Raw genomic sequence first — 6,000 nt, 5'->3', positions numbered from 1 at the left:
TGGCTAGGCAAATGAAAACTCGAGAATTGCATTACCCAATGATCCAGCTTTTAATGATAAATATTTTACTGAAATTATCCTTACACAAGTATGACGGTCGTTTTGTGGGAGATATCAGCTTCTAAATTAAAGTCAGTGACTAGCGTAGTAGACGGAATAGACATTCGAAATGTGGAGGCTTTCTTGGCCGGGAGACATTTGCATACCACACGCAATAAATAAGTTTCAGAAGGAAAAGAAAACAAACTTCTGAAATTAAAATGGCCGAAGAACAAGAATGTTATTAATAAATAAGTTTATTCCAGTCAATTGTATTGCGCCAGATTAGTTTGCTGCGCGTGATTTGTCAGAGTCATCAGTTAGCGCGCACACGGTCACACGAGCTCGTACACATGTACAACATTATGCAGTCCTTCAAGCTAAGGATAACAGGGAAGAAAATAGAACTTTTTTCCTAAACGAGCAGAGATACTCCAGTTTTAAATGTATAAATGTAATTGAATCTCATACTTTAACGATTGACGAAGATACGACTATAATTCTCTTTTGAGATATTTTAATTTGAATTATGTGATTCCATTCAATTGAATTGCGCGACCTTGCTTGGTCGTTGTGCGTATAGTTTCCCCAATTTAATAGTAGCGTGTGCTATAAATAAGTAAGAGAAAAAAATATTTTATGCAATTGCATCACGCCACCCATAATTTTCCGCGCATGAGTTGTCGAGTCATTTAATTAGTGAACAAACGGCCGCGCCAGTGCTTACAAAGTACAACATATTATGAGATGCCTGGCAGGGAAATAAATGACATTTTTGTCGTAAACAAGCAGCAGGAGTTACCCCACTTTTAATGCATCAATGTAATTTAGTTGCATATCTTAACGACTTGTCACTAAGATGTGACTAAAAGTTTCTTTTGAGACACTTTAATGTGAAAACTGCGCGACTTTAGTTTGGTGCACATAATTTCTCGGTCATTAATCTTTTAAAACGCCCACACGGTCACACGAGCGCGTACACTGTATTTCATTGAGCAAGCGTACGGTCTGTAGTGGGTATATTCGGGAAATATTGCTTGAGTTATTTCTTGCAAGTTTATTGATCGAGCCGCAGGTGAGGTCCATAAACTTGCAAAACAAGAACGAGATCAATATTCTCCGATACGGAACGAACAAGCTAGTTCGATTAAGTATTTATTGTAGCGACGGGAGCTCCTGCGACCCGAAGGACCGTCAATCTTAGCACCATAACCATAGGAACCCGTAAATTGTTTTCTCGTGGTCATCATGGCTAGCGGTATTGCTCATGGGCGCGCACGCGCGACGACGAAGTCGGCAACATGGCGGCCATACTCCAGCTTAAAAGGTTAACTGAGACATGCAGCCTTGCTTTACAGCGTACATCTTTAATATTGAACATCCATCTCATGGTCAATTTACCTGTTAAAACCATGGACCTGCCGACCAGCATCACGTGACCATCAGTTTAGAGCTTATCGAGGTTGCATTTTTTCGAAGTTGACTACTGCCCAAGTGCTGGTTTTCGACTGGATCGCAGGCTCAACTCAGGTTAACTTGTTGTAATCAGTGCAGGGTTGTTCGGAAGCCGGTTAATGCTAACCCGGATTAAGAGTTAATCGAGGTATAATTTTTTCTTGGATAAAAATGTCTTTCACTGCTTATGTTTTGTGTAGTTTGAGATTATTCAAACTCAAAACAGAAGGCTAAACGATATAAACAGAAAACCTCATCGCACCAAAATTAAGCATGTAGAGGAGTTTTTCTGCTCGCTTTCTTGTAAGTCAATAGAAATTATCCTCTGGGCATAAAGGAAAAATATTTCCACTGATAGACAAGAAACTGTTTTCTGTTTTGCAATGTTGTTGGAAAACTGTAAAATCATGCGGTGTTGGACATGGTTCACGTGACACCATTTGACTTAGCCGGAGCATTGGCGGACACATGTGTAATTGTGTGTTGGGAGTCGGCTGTTGGTTCTCGACCGATTTCTGCGCTCATTAAAAGAATCAAACGAACTTTTTTCTAGAAGGTGCTAGTTTAACATCATAGTCAGTTATTTTCCAAGTTTCAATACCTGGTAAGCATTTTTTTGTATCAAGACTCGTCAATGGAAGTCATGCTGTGTTGAAAACGTTTGTACAGTACACGCGCTTGATATGGATAATGTTTTGGCCGTTTCCTGGGAAACACGGATCAGTGTAGTTGAACTCCGGCGGGCCCAGGTGGGCCCGACGTTTTAACGGTCAAAATCAGACTTCATATTTGGGGCTTTTTCTGTTATTAATAACATGTAGTCAGAAGTTCGGGGCATTTCACGGGAGTTGATGGTTTGACTCCTCCGGGGATTCCTACAGTAATTGTTTAATCAAAATAAGTGTATAAGTTTGTTCTTAGGTTCGTTCCCGTTTTTTTGTAATGTTTTGCTTGTTGTGTTTTTGTAGAGTGTATATATGTCACCCGTTTGTTTGGCCAATGTTCAGCACACCAAGAAAACGGCATCTGGGCTCTCTAGCGGAAAACAAGCCAAACATGCTACCAAGTAAAAGCGTATAATTTTGTTTCCTTTTTAATATGTCATCTCATTTACAGCATTTCCAGTAAATGTCCACTATCATGTTCACTTCCTGTCTTGAATTGTTTTTTTGTAGAGTAAGTCTGACTTTCACGTAGGGGCCAAACCACCCCCCAAATGTTTCGTCAGTTCTTGGGTATTTCACATTATTTCGCATTACTTAAAAAGTATTGACTCTTTGTACACCAAACTTGGTAGATGAGCAGGAGACCTATTGCCAGTTATATTTACGTGAAAAATGTCAGTAAATGTTAAAGTTGTGACGTCACAGTAATGACGTCATGTTTTTTGCCACTTTTGAAGTTTTTAATATGCATATTTTTTACAATGTGTTCGAAAGAGCACATCAAAGGGAGTTGAAACCTGAAAAAATTTTGTCCATATCACAAAAATTAAATGAAATATGGAATTTTTAAGCATCAAAAATGACTCTGCAAAATATGGGGTCCCCCCCTTGAGAAAAATCCCCAAATTGGAGCCGTAATTTTGTTCCAGCAAATGCAGCTATGTTGCACATGTGATGTGCCAGATGACTAAAGCAAAAATAAAGAAAATCGGAATAAAAAATTATCCCTCTACTGTTATTGCGATAAAATTAGTTTTGTTACGTCATAACCTGTGACGTCACCCGTTTTTCTACTGTTAATACCATCCTAACAAAGCCGAAAATCAAATTTCTAAAACCATACGATTTTTGACAACATCAAGCTTTCTATTTTTCTAGATTATTAGCCTTCCTAGAATAAAACTGAAAAAAAAACCCCAGAGAGACTGACTTAAGAAGGACAGTATGGTTAAGCAAATTCCGGGGGGAAAACAAAAAAATATTTAACTTATCATATCTCAAAACATAATCATCATAGCAAAAAACGGTTTCCGGCATTTTACTCCTTAAGTCAAGGCCTTTTCAATGACATAATCTTTTTATCAGATTTTACAAAAAATCATAGCACGTTTTGGTGACGTCATCAATTATGACGTCATAATCTGACATTTTGTCACAACTTCCAAATTAAAATAAACTGGAGAACAAAGAAAGCTCATCTGCCAAACTTGGTTCAGAAATATATAAACCAAGCAAATATAGCCTTCATGAAACATTAGGGGGTGGTTTGGCCCCTACGTGTTTACACAGCCTTCTAGGCTATAGGCATGCAATCCTTCGAGGAACATTAGAAACTAGCTTTGCTGAGATCGCCATTCGTCAGCGGAATTTGGAGAGTCTTTAGCTGGCCTTTGCGCTATTTGCAGGGTTCAAGCTGACTTTATTCAGCCTTCTTGATTGCATCTAAGATGATGCAATGTAATCGTGTATTTCATACTGAAGCATAGATAGAGTGCTCTTAGCCTTGTTATACGATTAACATCGAAGATTTACATTTACGATTAACGTTGGAGTTGAAGAGAGAAGAATCTTAAGGACCTAGCTCCCAGGGGCTTTGGGCAACAAGGGAACATGATAATTTATTTCAAGGGAACAAGGAATATTTTGGGGAATCGATCAATTTGAGGGAACAAGGGTTATCTCTACATACAATTAAAAAAGAGAACTCAAGTGTGTAGTGTTCCCACGTCTAAATAAAATTCTGCATATATATCATGGTATTCTGCTGTGAAACCCAGCGAAGTCTTCAATTCGTTTTAAACTTCTGTTGCGGAAGGTTTTCCGCTCTTTGTCGACTAACAACACATGAAATCTCAAACTATGATCGAGCAAAAACACAATGTTCCTCCAACAAGCCTCGGATTGCGGAGAAAACAGGAAGTAACGAATAAGAGGTCTTGGTATGAAAGAGTTTTGAGAGACTAAGAACTCGATTTATATGTTCTCAACTGACATTTGAACAGAGAGAGGAATCTTGGGATTAGCCGAGTCAGTGTAAAAAAGCTAGTTAAGTATTTGGACTACAAGTGTGGACGTTGACTGGAACACGATTAACTTTTCTGTTGGTCTTTTGTTGCCGAATAAAATGTCAATTTTGACTACATGCCGAACCAGATCAGTTGTCTAAATCTACCCTTGCACATAGAATAAATAAAAGATGCCGATTACGGTCCACCTAAATACGTACGGTGTTGGGAACGACAAAAAAAAAAAAAAAAAGAAAAAAAGAAAAGAAAAAAAACAAAAACAAAAAAAACAAAAAACAGAAAAACACCAAACTAACAGAAGCGAGTGCTACCAACTCGTTCTACTTAGCTTTTTATAAAACAAAAATATGTATCAAACACGCTCGCTTACCCTCATCAATACTGATGAGCATTTTCATTCACTAAACGACTCCAGTAACTAATTGTTTCGTAAGCCCATGAGATCGATACATTTGCATAATACAAGTTAGCTGTGAACCGTTTAAATTATTATCAAGATTGAGCAACTAAGCTATTCTGAGATCTTAATACAGACTGGGCTAGGCGTAATTTTTAGGAGGAAAAAAATGAAGCATATACTTGGTTCCGCAAATGGAAAATGCTGAGAAGGCCCCTCGATTAGAAACAGGGGACAACGAAAACACAGAGAAGCTGAATAGGATGAAATTTTCAATGTTCCTTTATTGTTTTCAAACACAGGACTCAAGTGACTCATTATGCCATCAATCCACAGCAGAAGTTGGACCTATCACCTTATGGTCTCCCTGCTGCAGGGGAAACTTAAAAACACCTTTAGCGTCCATTGAACTACAAATCATGTACGAATAAAATCCTGCTCAATCAATCCACAGTGTCAGATAGTGACTTATAACAAGCTATACAAGTTAGACGTGTCATAATATGGTTTCCCGGCTACAGGTGATACTTAGAAGCACTTATTGTTCATTGAACTACAGATCATGCAGTCATAAAATCCTCCTTCTGTGGGGCAGAAGCAGCATTCCTTTCCGCGCCCTAGTGTGCAGGACGCGCCTTTTGGCTTGCAGTTTGGCAGTTGATCGGTACGCTCCGCTATTGGTTGATTTATTGGACCCTGACCTGGCGGGTCGCGGAAAACCTCCTCCATTGAATCACGGTAATATCCTTGACGGAATGGATTTCGGGCAGCAACGCGGGAGGACACTAAAACCGCACAGACAGCCAGGAGACAAAGAGTCACCAGGAATTTCATGTCTGTCAAAAATAAGCAGAGAAAAGAAACATAATCATGCAGCATATATGCACAATCCACAAGCTGGAACTCCAAGCTGGAAGGCTAGTTTTCTATCGTCTCCTGCACTCTACTAGGTGCATGCCCTGCGAGAGCATCTGTTTTTTTTTTTAAATTTTATTTAGGTCACTAGGTGCACTTCAGCGCACGGTGAAAGTTAAACTCCTCTTGCTCAACCCGAGAAAGTCGACATCGTCAGCTTCTAGTAAATTAACTTTTCTGTGGAACGCTTATGCAGCATGCATAAAGCGAAAGAAAATGATAG

This window comes from Orbicella franksi, chromosome 9 (genome assembly GCF_964199315.1).
Source record: "Orbicella franksi chromosome 9, jaOrbFran1.1, whole genome shotgun sequence".
NCBI classification, from domain to species: Eukaryota; Metazoa; Cnidaria; class Anthozoa; order Scleractinia; family Merulinidae; genus Orbicella; species Orbicella franksi.
The sequence above is the reverse complement of the archived record's forward strand: the minus strand, read 5'-3'. Positions refer to the sequence as shown.